Source organism: Schistocerca cancellata, chromosome 5, assembly GCF_023864275.1.
Source record: "Schistocerca cancellata isolate TAMUIC-IGC-003103 chromosome 5, iqSchCanc2.1, whole genome shotgun sequence".
NCBI lineage: Eukaryota > Metazoa > Arthropoda > Insecta > Orthoptera > Acrididae > Schistocerca > Schistocerca cancellata.
The window spans coordinates 815,732,970-815,754,509 of record NC_064630.1 but is presented as its reverse complement, the minus strand read 5'-3'; positions in this window follow the sequence as shown (position 1 = coordinate 815,754,509).

The window sequence follows — 21,540 nt, the reverse complement described above, 5'->3', positions numbered from 1 at the left end:
TTTTTGCTGTGAACAATGCACTGATCCACACAGTACCAAAACTGTCAAGAAAAGTAAATTTGTAAATTATGGACTAGCTGACTCTTTGCAGTAAGCGATTCATGCGTCTCAAATAGCCACACAGACCAAGCCCCTTCACCTACAGTTTTTGGACGTGCCAGCGCCACACGAATTAGCTTTCAGCGATGCTCTGTCAGAAGCGCCGATGTAGGAGCGTCTCCCCTCCAGTGTTCAGACATGCACTTTCCATGAAATGCGTGTAGTGTGTTGTGCAAGCGTAGAGTATGATGGATTTTTAGAGCCCCATTGTCATGTCTACACCAAGGACGAGAGTTACTAGGCATAATGATGTTTTAACATAGTGGTTATCATACAATGTTGATGTGTAGAAGGTTATGAGTTCAAACCTTAACAGGTCCTTCAAATTTAAAAAGGAAAGGAAGGCAGAGACTGGAAATTTGTGGACTTGGGTTCGATTCCTGCCGGTACTTAGCTTCTTTCCATATTATTTTATTCCTGACACTCTTAAAATTTTAATCATAAAATTTAAAGATGGAGCTGTATAGTCATTGTATGCATGCCGTATGTAGGTAACTCTCTATAAATGGTGAACGTTAGTAAAACTGACAAACTGCAGGGACGGATTGCTGACTGGAAATGGAGGAGAAAATGTCCTACGAACATGTGTCTAGAAACAGATAGTGTGCGTGCAAAGGCAAAAAAATCGTCCCGGAGCAAGGTACAGAGCTGCTTCGCAATGACGTCACAACATATGTTCAAAGTGGACTCCATAGGATGCAGTGCACGCATTCACAGGTCGCATCACGGGTTGCCGCATTTTTTCACACATTGTGGCTTCTCTCCAACTAGCGTCACAGGCATTGTGAACACACTGTTGAAGGGTCAGCACATCGGGAACTGGATCAGCATGCACAACGCTTTTCAGATGCCCTGAGAGGTAAGAATCCAGGGGATGTAAGTCCGGTGCTCCAGCCGGCCATGCTGCAGGGCCTCCGTCTCCTAGCCAATGTCCGGAGAAGATGAGGCGTTGGTGAAAATGTAGGGTGGTGCTCTGACATGCAGAAATCAAATAACCTGTCGTACTGCCAAAGGCACATTTCCAGGCATCCCAGGCAGAGTATTCCGAGGGAGGTCCAGGTGCGTTGCTCCGTCGAGGCGTTGCGGAAGACTAGTCTGCCCAAGTGTGTGATCGTCAAGAATCCCTGCCCACACACTGATGTTGAACCGATGCTGATGAAACGCGTCAACAATTCCTCAAGGATTATCTGTAGCCCACAGATGACGTTTATGCAGTTTGAGGATGCCACCAAATCTAGTAAAGTTTGCTTCGTCAGTAAAGTGGACTGATGAGAGAAGTTCCATAACTCTAATGTTCTGATGCAAGAAGCATCGACAAAATCCTTCCCGTAGAGGAAAATCCGCTGTAGATAATCCTAGCCCTCGTTGCAGGTTATAGGGATAGCAGCAGTTGTCATGCCGGACAACTATAATCGTACTTTGAGTACACCATGTTGATGGGCCACTTGCCTGGAGTTCGTCTCAATATCATGTAGAGCCTGGTCCTCAAAATACTGTGTACTCAAGCCTGCCCGCTGCCTACCTGCATGCTCGTCTGTCTGAAAGGACCCAAATACACATAAAAGCCGAAAAATGTTGTGATGTATTTGGTGCCCAGTTACGGTATTTATTTTGGTATGGCTCCCAGTGTGGGGCGATCTCATTGGTAATTTTCACGTTATGATGTCATGAACAAAATTCTTTTTTTACTACAATAGAGATACAGCATATATAACTATGTAGCTTTTGGGATTCAGCTATATTCTCTCTCACCACTTTTCCTGATCATTCACTTTTGCGCAGCTGCAATTTCAGATTTCTCTTAGCTTCCGGACTCACTGTAATTTGAAGTCTAAATTAGCATTGGAAACAATCGCACGACTTACAAGCGTCCTTTCTAGGCAGCTGCAAACAAAACAAACTTAGCATCTGACAATATAACACACGAGAGGTCACTGATATACATGAGAAAAAGCAACAGACCCTAGATGAAAACTTGAACTCCACATTAATTAATTCCCAATCACATGAAGACTGATTGCTTACTTCACAGGTATTTTGCAACGCTGTTCTCTGTTTCCTGTTAGTCAGGTAAGACTGTAACCGTTTTGCAGCACTGCCAGTGACACTATAATATTCTAAGTTACTTAAGAGGAGTCTGTGATCACACAGTCAAAGCCATTTGACAGATCACGGAGAATGCCAGTAGCCTCAAATTTCCTATCTAATGAATTCAGTGTATTCTCACTGTACGCGTAAATAGGCTTTTGTATATGGAACTCTTAAGGAACCCAAAGTGTGACTTGGACAATATGTTATTTGCAGTCAGATGCTTAAGAAGACGCTTGACACAAAAACATAACCTTTTGAAGAGGCTTAACTTCAGCCTATTTTAGCGTCTGGAAATGTTCCACATATAAGAGATTGATTACATAGGTAACTTAAGATAGGACTCCATTCACATGAATGCTGTGATTAATTTTGTTGACATGCCATCATAACCACTAGAATAATTTGATTTTAGGGATTTTGTGATAGTTGTTACTTCCTTGGGAGAAGTGAGTGTCATTTACATTTTACTGAAGTTATTTGTGGAGACTGTTCTTAGATACCCCATTGCACTGTTTTCCGATTCTGATAAACTCAAGCTGTCAGTCACAGAAACAAAATATTTGTTTAAGAGGTTTGCAACACAACATGCACTTGTTGCCAATGTCTCATTAAATTTTGGAGCTATCTGTTCCTATTTCTTTCTGGTCTCACCTGCCGCAGTCTTCGCTGTATCCCATATGGTTTTTTTTTTTTTTGTTACCTGACGTAACTTTCTTTTTCTCATAATAAAGCTGCTTAGACTTCTGGATTACTTTCTTCAATATTTTGCAGTAGTCGTTGTAATGTATTGCATTGCTAGCATCAGAACTGTTTCTACATAGTTGACACGGTTTTCTTTTTGTCACGCTTGATACTTTTATTCCTTGCGCAATCCGTGGCTTATTTTTAGACTCCTGTTTAATTTGAGTTACCTTTATGGGAAAACAATTTTCAGATGAGAAAATAGGTGTCAATATGTATCCAGTTCTTCTTTGAGTAGTCTCCTAAAACTCTCATTTTTTAATTGATTTATTACCCTTCTGTACCCGGATTTAATAGATTTTATATCCTCACAAGTTTCAAAGTATACCATACGACGATGCATATTAGGAACAGAAGAATGACAGTGTTACTGACTGTAGTAATTGCTCACTAACAGAGCTTTTGAACTGAATGTGGCCTCTGACAACCTGTCGATCAGGACACATACAATTATTGTCAAGAGAGCTCTTTCTCTCATCTATATATTGTGCACCAGATTGAAAAATGCTCCTATCGCAGCACAAAAAGGACTGACGTGTCCTGGGCAGAGTTAGGGATGTTAAAGAAGGGAACTACTTTTTCGACTTATATGGCAGCTTTAAAGACATTTAAATCAAAATATCTAGACATATTCTCACTTTTTTATTTGCTAATGTTAATATCCGTGTCATGTAATATAATGCATTGTGTCACGTAAAGTAACATGATGAATGATGTTGTATCGTATAACATGACGCGTGCCATCATGTCATCCATCATGGCGTCATGTCCTACAGTAGTAACTGGGTAACCTCTTTTCATGCTAGTCATCTGTCAGGATGAGCATTATTGCAAAGGGGATTTGATACTAAAGTATTATTCTGACTCAAAACAACTCCTACTGAATGACCACTTGCGTCACAGGATAAACTAAGTTCTTTATTATAATCTGGGTAGGCTAACACTGGACTATGTGTTAACTTATCTTCAAGGGTTTGAAATGCTGATTCACAATATTCAGACCAATGGAATTTTGCACCCTTTTTCAATAATTGGGTTAAGGGTGGGGCAATTTCAGCAAAATTTTGATCATATTTTCGGTAATGCGATGCGAGACTAATCAAACTTTGTACTTCCTTAACGCGTTGTGGTGTTGGGAAGTCCTTAACTGCCGAAATTAATCGAGGATCTGTTTTAATTCCTTTTTAACTAATGACATGCCCTAGGTATGTAACCTCTGTCAATGTTAAACTATATTTTTCCATATTTAATGTTAATTTAGCTTTTGTAAGCCTATGAATAACGTTACACAGACGCACAGCATGTTCTTTGGAATAATTACAATATTTGAATTATAAGGCGAATCAGAATATTCTATAATTCCATCTTTTAGATGCTGTTCTAAAAATTCATCCAGTACAGGCTGTAAGTGATGCGGAACTCTATAAGGCTTCCTATAAACTGGGGGGCTATTTCCTGTTGGGATCGTATGCTGTGTGCTATCTGTTGCTGGCAGTGGACCTTCTGCATTAAATAAATCTTGGAACTAAAATAAAACAGTTTCTATCGTGTCTCTATCATTTCCTTTCAAATGCTAAATCTTGTGGCGTAATGCGGTTTTATAGGCGTCTGGTTTCTGACCTTCAGGAATATCTGACCAAATGAAATCTTCTTCTTCAAAAGTACTGACTGTAGCTACTAATATTTCCTTATGCAACTCTTTGTCCTCCACACCGAAATTGTCAATATGTACCGGTACTTTTCTTTCTCCCTCAACGTCTTGAACCCGTACAACACTTCTACGTACAAAATAATGTGATACATCCAATTCCTCACTTTCCTCTAATGGCTCTATTAGACACACTGTATCTGTAGGTACCTCGGGGTCAACGGTCATCCAGAAAAGTTTTCCTGAGCCAAATGGTATCTTATCCTGCGAATCAACCTTCAAGGACGTTGCACGCAGTGTAGTTCATTTCGCCTTCCGGTTGGGGAAATCTTGCGGCAGTGGGCCCTTTGCAGCGGTGTCACCTAGCTGAAACACTATTCCGCTAAGTTCTACAGTTTGCTGTCTGAGGTCGATTTTAGCGTGATGTTTAATCAGGAAATCCAGCCATAGGATCGCGTAGTACCCGTCAATTACCTTTGTTACCACTTCTACATCTTCTTGAAATTGTACACCGTAGATATAGAAAATCAATGATGTACATCCTAATGACTTCACTGTACCTCCTCCTACCCCACTCAATCTATACCTTGGAGGGTCATATTTCTTTTCTTCAATGTATTCATTACGCACTATTGATAAGTTTGCGCCTGTATCCACCAGTATCCTTACCTCTTTATCCTGTATGGTGGCAGATATCCAGCATTCCGCCTTCACATTCGTCTTAATGGCATTAAATTTTATTGGGACGCCTGGCGGCGGCTCCGACATTCCCGTTTGAGTTTAACTGATTTCTATTTCCAAAAACTTTCTTAGACTGCATTCCTTTAATGTGTGATCTATTCTTTGACAATTAGTGTATTGAGGTTGTCTGCAGTTTTTTGCTATATGTCCCTGTCGATCGCACCTAAAACGTACTCCTGCTGAAAATACATTTCGCTTCTCCTTGTATTTGGTGGCAATGTCTATTTCTTCGAAAGCCGTCGTCACAGATACAGCTTCTGCTAAATTTTGGGAAACTCTGCCCTGACACGACGGGACGTTTCAGAACGTAACCCATGTAAAAATGTATCCAGAGCTCTATCTTCTGCCTCTTGTAAAATAACTTTATTTGCTTCATCACTAGTTGTCAACTGATAGGTGTTAATATTAACTTTTCTAATCCTATCTACAAAGCTTTCTAACGACTCGTTTTGCCTCTGAGTGATTGTGTTTAATTATTCCCTATAAAATCTACAGCTGTTCTTTTTTTTGAAAACGTTTAAGTAATCCTTTCTTCAATTCCTCAAATGTTGGAGCATTCCGTAATTCTTCATGGTACAATACGTGTGTTTTAGCCTCTCCTATCAATCTTAACTTTGTCATTTGTAAGAGCTGTTCATCTGACCATGATCCTAACTTTGCAGCTGCTACTAAATCATCAAAAAAGGCTGTTATGTCCTCGCCAGATTCACCTGAAAAAGGAGTTACCAAGGCTGCTGCTGAGGAATCTAGGGTGGGAGGGATAGAACCGGTTTGCCTAACCTCAGAGAACTGTTTAAATAATGCATTATTATCATTTTTAAGCTGTGCTATTTGATTAACTAAGCTCTGAATAGCTTCCTGAGTAGAAACCGCTTGTGGTGCTGACTCTGACTTTGTACGATTTCGTGTCATCAATTTGCAAACTATTAGTTACACAATCTTACTACAATGAATGAAAGGATGTTTAAATATTTTCGGCAAACTCTAAAAATTAGGAGATAAAATACACTACTAAATAAAGAAAATATTACGACTGCTATTCAAACCTCTATCTTTTCACACACTGAACAATAGTAACTGTGGACCTTTAGTGACTGTCATTCACACCTCATATTGAGCAAAGGGTTTTTTCTCTGACACCAAATGTAACTCTTCTGACACTAAATGTAACTGGGTTTTCTCTTTTGATGCTAATCAATTGTCAGGATGAGCATTACTGCAAAGGGCATTTGATTCTAAAGCATTACGTCAGGGTGAAAAACACTAAATAAATTACTTTTTCTCTCTTAACAACATGTGGGCAGGGTGGGTTCTTCCTTGGCTCGGGTATGAAGTACAATGAAACAGCATTATTACATAAGATAACTTTTATTGAAAGATTTGTACAATGGTTTCCTTACTGAATTGTTCTGGCTGGAAGAGCGGCAGCTGTGTCATTTGCGAAGCCTTCTGTTGCTTGAGCGGTGGAGTCTGACTACGCCTGGCGGTGCGTATCTCGTGTCGCCGTCTCGCCCAGCTGACTGGAGACGCGCATCGTGAGGTGGCCCGTTTAATTATCGAGGACGAAGTCGTGAATCGGATGGCGATACCTTGGATGTGGCGTCCCAGTGTTTCTCTTCACGATGCGGCCGCGTGTGTCAGTGTTGTGCGTCGGCCAGCGGAGCCGCGCGGCGGGGAAAGGCCAGTGTCCCGCACTCCTGGGAATTCAGTAGTAAATTCAGATGCTCTAATGCAGTTTTAATGTACCCTGGGACGTTCACATTGACGATGGAAGGCGGATATAGCAACGGGATTGAATACATCAGGAACCAGGCTGACTACTGTCCAGGTGAGTAACGCTTGAAACGGAGTGTGTTTGCAACCTTTCCTATGAGTACAGTCGTAGTTTTCGATGCACCAATGCAGATTTACTGTAGCCCTGGACCTTCACATTGACGATGAAACTCAGAAAGAGCAACGGGAGTGAATACAAGAGGCACCATGACGACTTGTGTCCAAGTGAGTAAGGATTCATACGGTGTGTGATTGGAACCTTTCCTCGGAGCTCCGTAGTAGTTTTCGATGCACCACTGCAGGTTTACTGTAATCCTTGGACCTTCATATTGACGAAGAAATACAGAAATTGCAACGGGATTGAATACAACAGAAACCATGCCGACTTCTGTCCAGGTGAGTAAAGCTTCAAACGGTCTAAGATTGGAACGTTTCCTAGGAGTTCAGTAATAGTCTCCGATTCACTAATGCTGTTTTACTATAACCATTGGACCTCCACGTTGACGATGAAGCACAGAAATTGCAATGGGACAGAATACAACAGACAACATGCCGACATCTGTCCAAGTGAGTAAAGCTTCATACGGTCTGTGATTTTAACTTTTCCTAACAGTTCAGTAGTAGTTTCCGATTCACAAATGCAGCTTTACTGTAACCGTTGAACCTTCACATTGACGAAGGAACACAGAAATTGCATCGAGATTGAATACAACCGACACCATGCCGTCTTCTGCCCAGGTGAGTAACGTTTCAATTGGTATGAGTTCGGAATCTTTCCAGGGAGTTCAGTAGTATTTTTTGATGCACCACTGCAGGTTAACTGTAACCCTTGGACTTTCATACTGACGATTAAACACAGAAATTGCATCGGGACTGAATACAACAGGCACCATGCCGACTGCTATCCAGGTGAGTAACGCTTGAAACGAAGTGTGTTTGCAATCTTTCCTATGAGTACAGTAGTAGTTTTCGATGCACCACTGCAGGTTTACTGTAACCATTTACCTTCACATTGACGATGAAATATAGAAATTGCATCGGGATTGAATACTACAGGCTCCATACTGACTTCTATGTAGGTGAGTAACGCTTCAATCGGTCTGTGTTAGGAACCTCTTCTGGGAGTTCAGTAGTAGTTTCCGATTCACTAATGTAGTTTTACTTTACTACTTGGACCTTCACATTGACGACGAAACACAGAAATAGCAACGGGAGTGAATACAACAGGCACCATGGCGACTTCTGTCCAGGTGAGTAAAGCTTCATACGGTGTGTGATTTTAACCTTTCCTAGGAGTTCACTAGTAGTTTCCGATTCACAAATGCAGTTTTACTGTAACCCTTGGACCTTCACAATGACGATGAAGCACAAAAATTGCAACGGGATTTAATACAATAAGCACCATGCCGACTCCTGTCTAGGTGAGTAACGATTCAAACGGTCTGTGTTTGCAACCTTTTCTGAGAGTTCAGTAGTATTTTCCTATTCACTAATGTAGGTTTACTGTTATCTTTGGACCTTCAATTTTACGTCGAAGCACAGAAATAGTAACGGGATTTAATACAACAGACACCATGCCTACTTCGGTAGGATTGAGGAACGCTTCGAAAGGAGTGGGATTGGAGCCTGTACTAGGAGTTCAGGAGTAGTTCCCGATGCACCCTTGCATGTCTACTGTAAACCTTGGATATTCACATTGACGATGAAATATAGAAATTGCATCGGGATTGAATACTACAGGCTCCATGCTGACTTCTATGTAGGTGAGTAACGCTTCAATCGGTCTGTGTTTGGAACATCTTCTGGGAGTTCTGTAGTAGTTTCCGATTACTAATTTAGTTTTGCTGTTATCGTTGGACCTTCACATTGACGAGAAACGCAGGAATTACATCGGAATTGAATACAACATATACCATGGCAACTTCTGTCCAGGTGAGTAACGCTTCAGAAGATCAGTGTTTGGAACCTTTCCAGGGAGTTCAGTATTAGTTTTGGATGCACCACTGCAGAATTACTTTAACCCTGGGACCTTCACATTGACGATGAAACACAGAAATAGTAACGGGATTGAATATAACAGACAACATGCCGACTTTTTTGTCCGAGTGAGTATCGCTTCGGAAAGGCTTGTGTTGGAACCTATGCTAGGAGTTCAGTAGTAGTTTCCGATCCACCCTTCCAGGCCTAATTTAAACCTAGGACCTTCCCATTGACGATGGAACACAGATATTGCATCGGAATGGAATACAACGAGTACCATGCCGACTTATGTCCAGGGGATTAACGCTTCAAACGGCCTGAGTTTGGAATCTTTTCTCGGAGATCAGTAGTAGTTAGGGATTCACTAATGCAGGATAACTATAATCCTTGGACCTTCACATTGACGTTGAAACACAGAAATGGAAACGGGATTGAATACAACACGCACCAAACTGACTTATGTCCAGCAGAGAAACCCTTCAACGGTCTGTTTTTTGAGACTTTCCTGGGAATTCAGTAGTAAATTCCGATTCACTAATGGAGGTTTACTGTACCCTGGGACCTTCACAATGACGATGAAACCAGAAATAGCAACGGGGTTGAATACAACAGGCACCATGCAGACTGCAGTCCGAGTGAGTAACGCATCGAAAGGACTGGGATTGGAGCATGTCCTAGGAGTTCTGTAGTAGTTTCCGATGCACCCTTCCAGGTCCACTGTAAACCTTGTACCTTCACGTTCACGATGAAACACAGAATTGTATCGCAATTGAATACAACAGGTACCATTCCGTCTTCTGTCCAAATATATAACGCTTCAACGGTCCGTGTTTTGAACCTTTTTCTGGGAGTTCAGTAGTAGTTTCCGATACACTAATGCAGGTTTACTGTAACCCACGGTCTTTCACACTGACGATGAAACACAGAAATTGCATCGGAACTGAATACAACACATACAATGTCAACTGCTGTCTAAGTGAGTAACGATTCAAACGGTCTGTGATTGCAACCTTTCCTGGGAGTTCAATAGTAGTTTCCGATTCACTAATGTATTTTTACTGTAATCCCTGGACGTGCACATTGACGATGAAACACGGATATAGCAACTGGATTCAATACAACAGACATCATGCCGTCTTCTGCCCAGGTGAGTAACGCATCAAACGGTCTGTGATTTGAACCTTTGCTGGTAGTTCATTAGGAGTTTCCGATGCACCCTTCCTGAACTACTGCAAACCTTGACGACGAAACACAGAAATTATATCGCAATTGAATAGTACAGGTACCATGCCGACTTCTGTCCGGGTGAGTAACGCTTCAAAAGGTCTGTATTTGGAACCTTTCCTGGGATTTCAGTAGTAGTTTTCAATGCATCACTGCAGCTTTACTGTTACCTATGGACTTTCACAATGACGATGAAACACTGAAATGTCATCGGGATTGAATACAACAGACACCATTCCAACATCGGTCCAGGGGAGTAACGGTTCAAACGGACTGTGCTTGGAACCATTACTGGGAGTTTAGTAGTAGTTTCCGATGCACTACTGCAAGCCTACTGTAACCCTTGGACCTTCATATTGACGATGAAACATAGAAATGTCATCGGGATTGTATACAACATGCACCATGCCGACTTCTATCCAGGGAGTAACGCTTCAAACTATCGGTGTTTGGAACCTTTCCTGGGAGTTCAGAAGACGTTTTCGATCAACTACTGCACGTTTACTGTAACCCTTGGCCTTCACATTGACGATGAAACACAGATATTGCATCGGAATTGAATACAACATATACCATGACAACGTCTGTCTAGATGAGTAACGATTCAAACGGTCTGTGATTGCAACCTTTCCTGGGAGCTCAGTAGTAGTTTCCGATTCACTAATGCAGATTTACTGTTATCGTTGGACCTTCAGTTTGACGTTGAAACACAGAAATGGTATCGGGATAAAATACAACAGGAACCATGCCGACTTCGGTCCGACTGAGGAACGATTCGAAAGGACTGGGTTTGGAGCCTATCCTAGGAGTTCAGTAGTACTTTCCGATGCAACCTTGCATATCTACTGGAAACCTTTGACATTCACATTGACGATGAAATATAGAAATTGCAGCGGGATTCAATACTACAGGCTCCATGCTACCTTCTATCTAGGTGGGTAACGCTTCAATCGGTCTTTGTTAGGAACCTCTTCTGGGATTTCAGTAGTAGTTTCCGATTCACTAATTTAGTTTTACTGTAATCCTTGGACCTTCACATTGACAATGAAATGCAGGAATTGCATCTTAATTGAATACCACATATACCTTGTCAACTTCTGTCCAGGTGAGTAACGCTTCAACAGATCAGTTTTTGGGATCTTTCCTGGGAGTTCAGTATTAGTTTCCTATTCACCACCGCAGAATAAGTTTCCTCTTCGACCTTCACATTGACGATGAAACACAGAGATAGCAACGGGATTGAATATAACAGACATCATGACAACTGTGATCCGAGTGAGTAACGCTTCGAAAGAACTTGTCTTGGAACCTATCCTAGGAGTTCCGTAGTAGTTTCCGATGCAGTCTGCCAGGTCTACTGTAAACCTTGGACCTTCAGATTGACGATGGAAGACAGATATTGGATAGGAATGGAATACAACAAGTACCATGCCGACTTGGGCCCGAGTGAGTAAAGCTTCGAAACGACTGGGCTTGAAACCGTTCCTAGGAGTTGAGTATTAGTTTGCGAAGCACCCTTGCTGATCTACTGTAATCCTTGGACCTTCACATTGACCATGAAACACAGAAACTGTATCGCAATTTAATACAACAAGTACCATGCCGACTTCTGTCCAGGTGAATAACTCTTCAAAACGTCAGTGTTTGGACTCTTTAATGGGAGATTAGTAGCTTTCGATGCACAACTGCATGTTTGCTGAAAGTATTGGACCTCTGCATTTAGGATGAAACACAGATATTGAATCGGGATTGGATACCACGGGCACCATGCCGACTTCTGTCCGGGTGAGTAACGTATCAACCTCTGAACCTTTTCTGGAAGTTCAGTAGTAGTGTTCGATGCACCATTGCAGCTTTCCTGTAACCCTTGGACGTCCACTATGACGATGAAACACAGAAATTGCATCGGAATTGAATACAACAGACACCGCGCCGACTTCTGTCCAGGTGATAAACGCTTCAGATGGACTGTGTTTGGAACCTCTCCTGGGTGGTAAGTAGTTGTTTCCGTTTCAGTAATGGAGGTTTACTGTAACCCTTGCACCATCACTTTGACGATGAAACACAGAAATTGCAACGGGATTGAATACAACAGGCACCGTGCCGACTTCTGTCTAGGTGAGTAACGATTCATACAGTCGTTGATTACAACCTTTTCTGGGAGTTGAGTAGTAGTTTCCCATTCACTAATGCAGATTTACTGTTATCCTTGGACCCACAATTTGACGTTGAAACACAGAAACAGTATCGGGATTGAATACAACAGGCACCATGCCGACTTCGGTCCGACTGAGGAACGCTTCGAAAGGACTGGGGTTGGAGCCTATCCTAGGAGTTCAGTAGTAGTTTCCGATGCACCCTTGCGTGTTTACTGTAACCCTTGGTCCTTCACATTGACGATGAAATATAGAAATTGCATCGGGATTGAACACTACAGGCTATATGCTGACTTCTGTCCAGTTGAGTAACGCTACTATAGGTCTGTGATTGTAACCTCTTCTGCGAATTCGGTAGTAGTTTCCGATTCACTGATGTAGTATTATCGTAATCCTTGGACTTTCACATTGACGGTGGAACACATAAATTGCAAAGGAATTGAATACAACAGGCACCATGCCGACTTCGGTCCAGCTGAGTAACGCTTCAAACGGTGTGTGTCTGGAACCTTTCCTAAGAGTACAGTAGTAGCTTTCGTTGCACCACTACAGGTTTATTGTAACCCTTGGACCTGCACATTGACGGTGAAGTATAGACATTGCATAGGGATTGAACACTACAGGCTCCATGGTGACTTCTGTCCAGGTGAGTAACGCTTTAAATGGTCTGTGTTTTGAACCATTACTGGGTGTTCAGTAGTAGTTTTCGATGCACCACTCCAGGGGAACTGTAAATCATGGAACTCCACATTGACGATGAAGCACAGATATTGCATGTAGAATGAATACAAGAGGACCCATGCCGAATTCAGTCCATGTGAGTAACGCTTCAAACAGTCTGTGTTTGGAACCTTTCCTGGGAGTTCAGTAGCACTTTCCGATTCACTTATAGAGGTTAACTGTATTAATTGGACCTTCACATTGACGATGGAACACAGAAACAGCAACGGGATTGAATACAACAGACATCGTGCCGATTTCGGTCCGAGTGAATAACGCTTCGAAAGGACTGGGCTTGCAGCCTCTCCTAGGAGTTCAGTAATAGTTTCCGATGCACCATTGCAGGTCTGCTGTAAAGCTTGGACCTTCACATTGAAGATGTAAAACAGATATTGCATCGGAATTGAATACAACATGTACTATGCCGCCTTTTGTCCACGTGAGTAACGCTTACAACGCTCTGTGGTTGGAACCTTTCGTGGGAGTTCAGTAGTAGTTTTCGATGCACCACTGCAGGTTTGCTGTAGCTCTTGGACCTGCACATTGAAGATGAAACACAAAAACTGCATCGGTATTGAATACAACAGGAACTACGCCGACTTCTGTCCAGGTGAGTAACGCTTCAAGCGCCTTGTGTTTGGAAACCGTTTCTGGTAGTTGAGTAGAACATTCCGATTCACTAATATAGGTTTACTGCAATTCTTGTATAGTCAGGTTGACGATGAAACACCGAAATAGCAACGGGATTGAATACAACGGTCACGATTCCGACATCTGTCGAGGTGAGTAACGCTACAAAAAAACCTATATGACTCCCAGGAGAAATTCCATACATTGAACGTAGGCGAAATCCTCGCTCGGCGAGAATTCGGCATGGATCCCTTAGTATTTAATAGCAACGCTATTTCAGTGTAAAATCGTTAATGTAGGGGTGCGAGGGTTACAGGTACCTGACAGTAGAGCATCATAAAAAAGCTACATACCTCCCAGGAGGAGTTCCACACGTTGACCTTAGGCGCGCTATTCGCTCGGGGAGAAGTCGTCATGAACCCTTTAGTATTGACGAGCGACGCAATTTATGTGTTAAATAGTCAACGTGAGGGTGGGTGTGATACACTAAACTGGAAGTGGTGCATCGAAAAGGAAGGTAAATGACTCCCAGGATGTGTTTCAAAAGTTGAAAGTAAGCGCGTTACTCGCTCGGAGTGAAGTCAGCATCGATCCTTCAGTTTTGAATTGTGACGCAATTTCTGTGTCAAATCGTCAATGTGAGGGTAATACTGTTACAGTAAACTGGCACTGATGCATCCGAAAATATCTACATGACTCGCAGGAGGTAGTATATAAGTTGACAGTTGGTGCATTACTCGCTCCGGCAGAAGTCGCATGGAACACTTAGTACTGATTAGCTACGCAATTTCTGTGTTAAATTGTCAATCTGAGAGTTCGAGGGTTACATCAGGACGGCTGTGGAACATCGGAATGAAGCTACAGCCGCGCGGGATCAGCCGAGCGGTCTTAGGCGCTGCAGTCATGGACTGTGCGGCTGATTCCAGCGGAGGTTCGAGTCCTCCATCGGACATGGGTGTGTGTGTGTTTATCCTTAGGGTAATTTACGTTAAGTGTTGTATAAGCTTAGGGACTGATGACCTTACCAGTTAAGTCCCATAAGATTTCACACCACATTTGAACATTTTTGGAGCTAATGATTCCGAGGAGAAGTTCCATTCGTTTGCCTTGGGCGCATTATCGTCTAGGTCAGAAGTCGGCATGAGTCCTTTAGTATTGAATAGCGACGGTATTTCTGTGTTAAATCATCAGTGTTAGGGTGGAAGGGATAAAGTAAACCCCAAATGGTGAATCGTATAAAAGCTACATGACTGCAAGGAGAAGCTCCTTACATTGACACTAGGTGTGTTACTAACTCGGTAGAAAGCCGGCATGTCTGCTTTATTATTGAAGAGCGACGAAATTCCTCTGTAAAATCGTCAATATGAGGGTGCGAGTTTTACAGTAAACTAGCAGTGGTCCTTCGGAAAAAAGCTACATGGCTCCCAGGAGGTGTTTCATTCGTTGACCGTTGAAGCGTTACTCTCTCTTGGATAAGCTGGCCTGGATTATTTAGTGTTGAATAGCGACGCCATTCCTGTGTTAAATCGACAATGTGATTGTGCGAGGGTTACACTAATCTAAGAGTGGTGCATCAGAAAAAAGTTACATGTCTTCCAGGAGAAGTTCCATACGTTGACCATAGTTACGTTACTCGCTCGGGGAGAAGTCGGCACTGATACTTAAGTTTTGAATAGCGGTGCAATTTCTGTGTTAAATCGACAATATGAGGGTGCAATAAAATGGCAATATTGCAACAGAAAAAAGCTACATGACAGACTATGTTGACAGTAGGTGTGTACTCGTTAGGAGAGAAGTCAGCATGGATCCTTTATACTGAATAGCGAAACAATTTCTATGTTAAATCGTCAGAGGGTGTGAGAGTTGCAGTAAACTGGCAGATGTGCATCGGAAAAAAGCTACATGATTAGCAGAAGGTTATCTGTACTATGACTGTAGACGTGTTATTCGCTCGGGTAGAATTGGTATGGATCCTTTAGTATTGAATAGCGACGCAGTTTCTGCGTTAAATCGTTAACCTGATGGTGTAAGGTTGACAGTACACTGGCAGTGGTGAATCGGAAGAAAGATACATGAATACCAGGAAATGCTACACACGTTACACTGGGCGCTTCAGTTGCTCTGGGAGTACTCAGCATGCATCCTTTAGTATTGAATAGCGATGCTATTACTGTATTAATTCGTCAGTGTGAGGGTACGATGGTTTCAGTAAACTGGCGGATGTGCATCAAAAAAATATACATGACTAGCAGGAGGTCTTCCATATGTTGACTGTAAGCGCGTTAGTCATTCGGGGAGAAGCTGGTATGGATTATTTAGTACTGAATAGCGACGCAATTTCTGTGTTAAATTGTAAATGTGAGGGTGCAAGGGTTATAGAAAATGGCAGTGGTGCATAGGAAAAATGGTACATGACTCCCAGAATATATCCATATGTTGACCGTATTCGCATTACTCGCTCAGTGAGACGTCCTCGTGGATCCTTTAGTAATGAATAGCGACGCAGTTTCTGTGTTAATTCGTCAACGTGAGGATGCGAGGGTTACAGTAAACTGGCGGATGTGCATCGAAAAAATGTACATGACTAGCAGGAGGTCTTCCATCTGTTGACTGTAAGCGCGTTGCTCGTTAGGGGGGAAGTTGGTATGGATTATTTAGTATTGAATAGCAACGCAATTTCTGTGTTAAATTGTAAATATGCGGGTGCAGGGGTTATAGAAAATGGCAGTGGTGCATTGGAGATAAGGTACATGACTCCCAGGAGAAGTTCCACACGTTGACCGTAGGCACATTAGTCGCTCTGGGTGATGTTGGCATGGAACCTGTGTATTGAATAAGATCGCAGTTTCTGTGTTAAATCGTCAATGTTTTGGTGCAACTGTCACAGTTAACTGGCAGTGGTGAGTTGGAAAAAAGCTACATGACTCCCAGGATGTATCCATATGTTGACCGTATTCGCATTACTCGCTCAGTGAGATGTCCTCATGGATCCTTTAGTATTGAATAGCGACGCAATTTCTGTGTCAAATCGTCAATGTGAAGGTAAGAGTGTTACAGTAAACTGGCATTGATGCATCCAAAAATATCTACATGACTCCAAGGGGGTGATGATGATGATGATGATGAGCGTGTGGCGTCATTGGCCGGGAGGCCCCTCGCGGGGCAGGTCCGGCCGCCTTGGCGCAGGTCTTATTACATTCGGCGCCACATTGGGCGACCTGCACGCCGGATGGGGATGAAATGATGATGAACACAACACAACACCCAGTCCCTGAGCGGAGAAAATCTCCGACCCAGCCGGGAATCGAACCCGGGCCCGGAGGACGGCAATCCGTCACGCTGACCACTCAGCTACTGGGGCGGACTCCAAGGGGGTGATCTATAAGTTGACAGTTGGTGCATTACTCGCTCCGGCAGAAGTCGCATGGAAAATTTAGTATTGAATGGCGACGCAATTTTTGTGTTAAATCATCACTGTGCGGGTGCGAGGGTTAAAGTAACGTGGCCGCGGTGCGTCGGAACGAAGCTACAGGATTTCCAGGAGAAGTTCCATACAGTTACCTTAGGCACGTTACTCACGCCGGGAGAAGTCGCATGGAACATTCAGTACTGATTAGCTGCGCAATTGCAGTGTTAAATCGTCAGTGTTAGGGTGCAAGGGTTACTGTAAAATGGTAGTTCTGCATCGGAAAAAAAAAGCTAGATGACTCCCAGGACAACTTCCATACATTGACTGTAGGCGTGTTACTCGCTCGGGGAGAAGTCAGGATGGAGCCTTTAGTATTGAAAAAGCGACGGAATTTCTGTGTAAAATCATCAAAGTTAGGGTGCGAGGGGTACAATAAACTGGCAGTGTGGCATCGGAAAAATCTACATGAGCTTCAGGAGAAGTTCCATACGTTGACGGTAGCCACGTTGCTCGCTTGCGGAGAAGATTCTTTAGTATTGAATTGCGACGCTATTTCTGTGTTAAATCGTCAATGTGATTGTGCAATGTTTACAGTAAATTGGCAGTTGTTTATCGGAATAAAACTACATGACTCCCATGAGATGTTCCACACGTTGACCGTAGGCGCGTTACTCGCTCGGGGATAAGTCGGCATGGATCATTTAGTGTTGAATAGCAACTCAATTTGTGTGTTAAATCGTCAATGTGACTGTGCGGGGGTTATAGTAACCTGGCAGTGTTGCATCGGAAAAAGCTACATGACTCCCAGGAGGTGTTCCATATGTTGACCGTAGGCGCGTTACTCGCTCGGTGAGAGGTCGGCATGGATCCATGAGTATCGAACAGCAACTCAATTTCTGTGTTAAATCGTCAATCTGAGGGTGGTAGGGTTACAGTAAACTGGCAGCGGTGCATCGGAAAAAGCTACATGACTACCAGGAGGCGTTCCATAAGTTGACCGTATTCACGCTACTCTCTCAGGGAGATGTCGGCATGGATCCTCTAGTATTGAATAGCGACGCCATTTCTGTGTTAAATCGTCAATGTGAGGATCGCGCGGGTTACAGTAACCTGTCATTGGTGCATTCGAAAAAAGCTACTGACTCCCAGGATGTGTTCCATATGTTGATCGTAGGCACGTTACTCGCTCGGTGTGGTGTCGGCATGGATCCTCTAGTGATATGTGAAGTTCCTGCGAAACTTGACTATATGATCTGCATGGACTTCTTTGTGGAGGACATAGTCAACTTGCTTTTAAGAGACACACCGACCCTTTGGATGGCACTTCAGAATGCTGCCAATTTCCGGAAGCTACCTTAGCCATTCTTTAATCCTCTTGGTGTCTGGTGCCACATTCTTGGAAACAGAATGAATCAACCTTTTCACCATAACAATGGATTAAACTCCACGTACCAAAGCACGATATGTCCCCTCTCCTCAAATGACACCATTTTCACTTCGACGAACAATGACGAAAGAATGACAAAGCTTCCAACGCTGACAAATTCAGGCGGAAACGTAATGTCATTCTGCACACAAATAATAGTCAGACGTGAATCAAAGAAAGATTCATTACTTATATCGACAATGAATCGGCTATCGAGGAGCTTGTAGATATTGCGCTGACCTCACAATGCTCCTCTCCAGATGGCGATCTTGTGCACTTTGGATCCAGTTGTCAGAACTCCTAGCTGGTGAAGGTCTTTCTGTAGTTGATACTCCCATCGCTTTCAGGGTCTTCCGGTTGCACGGATACCATCAAGTCTTCCCATAAGTACTGGTTTTGCTCATTAGGTGTCTGATCTCCTAGGAATGTGGCCTGCGAAGATCATACTCAGCGCTTTCAGTTTTTCAGCAATGTCCGGTTGCCTCATCAGCTAATACAATTCTTGGTTTTTTTCTATGTCTCCACGAGCCCCCATCCTGGACACGCCCAAAGTTTCTTCTCATAATTTTGCTTTCGGAGACCACCCAGATTTCTTCATTCTTCTTTGTAATGCTTAGTGTCTCTGTCTCATAGAATTATACTGGCACTATCATGGCATTGTATGCTTTCAGTTTTGTCTTAATTGACAGATTCTTGGATGACATTATCTGCTTTAGACTGAAATAAGTTTTAGACCCATCCACAGTATGTTGGTTTATTTCCTGTTTTAAGTTATTTTGCCTGTCGAATCACGTACCAAGGTATTTAAAATTTTCCACTTTTAACAAATTTCCATATTGCTATCTGTAATGGGATGTCATTAGGGGTTTCTCTTGATACCTCCATTACCTCAGTCCTTTGTACATTAATCCATAACCCGATCTTACATGCATTTTACGCTAGGTCCTCTACGGTTTCTGCCATTTCTTCCTCTGATTCTGCTAGAAGTGCGATGTCGTCTGCATAACCCAATAAATCTGTCCTACCATTCGGCATCACCCCTTTGTTTTCCCTTTTCATTTTTTGGATTACTTTCTCTAGGACTAGATTAAATAACAGTGGTGAAATGACATCACCTTGTCTCACACCCTTTCTGATACGGAATTCCTTGGACAGCTCCCCTTGGTGTTTGTTCAAATGTTCAAATGTGTGTGAAATCTTATGGGACTTAACTGCTAAGGTCATCAGTCCCTAAGCTTACGCACTACTTAACCTAAATTATCCTAAGGACGAACACAGACATCCATGCCCGAGGGAGAACTCGAACCTCCACCGGGACCAGCCACACAGTCCATGACTGCAGTGCCTGCGACCGCTCGGCTAATACCACGCGGCCTTTGGTGTTTGACTTTGACTTTTGTCTCCGCTGTGCATACCTTGACCATATTTATTAACTTCATTCGTATATCAAGCTCTCTCAGGACATACTTAATATGTGGATACCGTCATAAGCCTTTGAGAAATCCTCGAACGTCACCGGAAACTGATGGGTGAATTCCCAGAGCTTTTCCCAGAATTGCCTCATGGTGAAAATTTGATCAATGGTCGATCGTCCTTTCTCGACGCATGCTTGGTACTCTCCTACAATATCTTTTGCAAATGGCTTCAGTTTTTCAAGTATTATTAACGATAGTACTTTATAAGGTACACTTACGAGAGAAATGCCTCTGTAGTTGTTATTATTTCTATTAATGTTCTTTTTATGCTGTGGAGACTGCGGTTTCTCCTTCACTCTCTGTATTATTCTAGTGCGGAAAGACACCCTCTGGATCTTCAGCATTTATTAACTCTTCAAAATATTCTTTCCTTGTCTGTTAACACATTTCCATTCTTATCATTAATAATTAAAGCTTCGTTTCTGTGACCGTTCCTCATATGTTTCAAAATCTGAAACATTTTCCTGCTGTCTGATATTGTATTTGCCTTTTCGATTTCATCAATCACATTGTTCGTGAACTTTCTTTCTCTATTCTCAGAATTCTATTTGATCCTCATCTTACGGTCTCTAGTGCTTCCTGTTATTTCGTACATCGTCTGTCCAGCATGGGCACCTCCCTTGCTCTCTTCCTGGCCTCCACAGCTTGTTCACAAGTCTCATTGAACCATTTCTTCTTAGTTGTTACCTTTTTAGTTCTGTAGCACAGCTGTAACCGTAATTTGGATATGATACTTCTTGTGCCTCTCATCTACTAGCAGGTGATCTATCTGATTGACGGTGCTGCCACCTCGGGAAATCTAGGTGGCTTTGTGGATCTGTTTGTGGGGGAAAGATGTTTAACTCACCACAAGATTCTGACATAACGCAAAACTGGATAACAACAGGCCATTTTCGTTTGCTTTTGCATGTAAACTCTCTTTTCCAATTGTTGGTCTATACTTCACTTCTTGTCGGACTTTGGCATTAATGTCTTAAGATTTATGTTGCTAATGCTCTCCACTGTTCTTTCCAACTCTTCACAGAATTCACTCTTCTCCTCTTCGTCACTTACTTTTGTTGATGGATATGCAATTACAAGGGTGAGATCGCCACACCTATGTCCATTAGTTGGACATGACATCCTGCTGCTGACTGCACTGAAGGGCCTCAGTAAACCTATCCTCCGCTGACTCACCACAAATCCCGTTCTACGTTCATGCTTTCTATTTTCTTCACGACCACCATAAAAAATTACTTACTTATTCTAACCTAATATCCCTTCCCGAATGCAGTAACGTCCATTTTATACTCCTATAGTGAACAGCTCCTTGTCTATACAACCTTTAAATATTCCATTTGCCAGCTCGTAAACCAGTGTACCTAAGCATTTTCGACTTATGGTGTTCCATCTTATTCCAAGGCACGTTTGTGAGCTTTTTTGTGGGG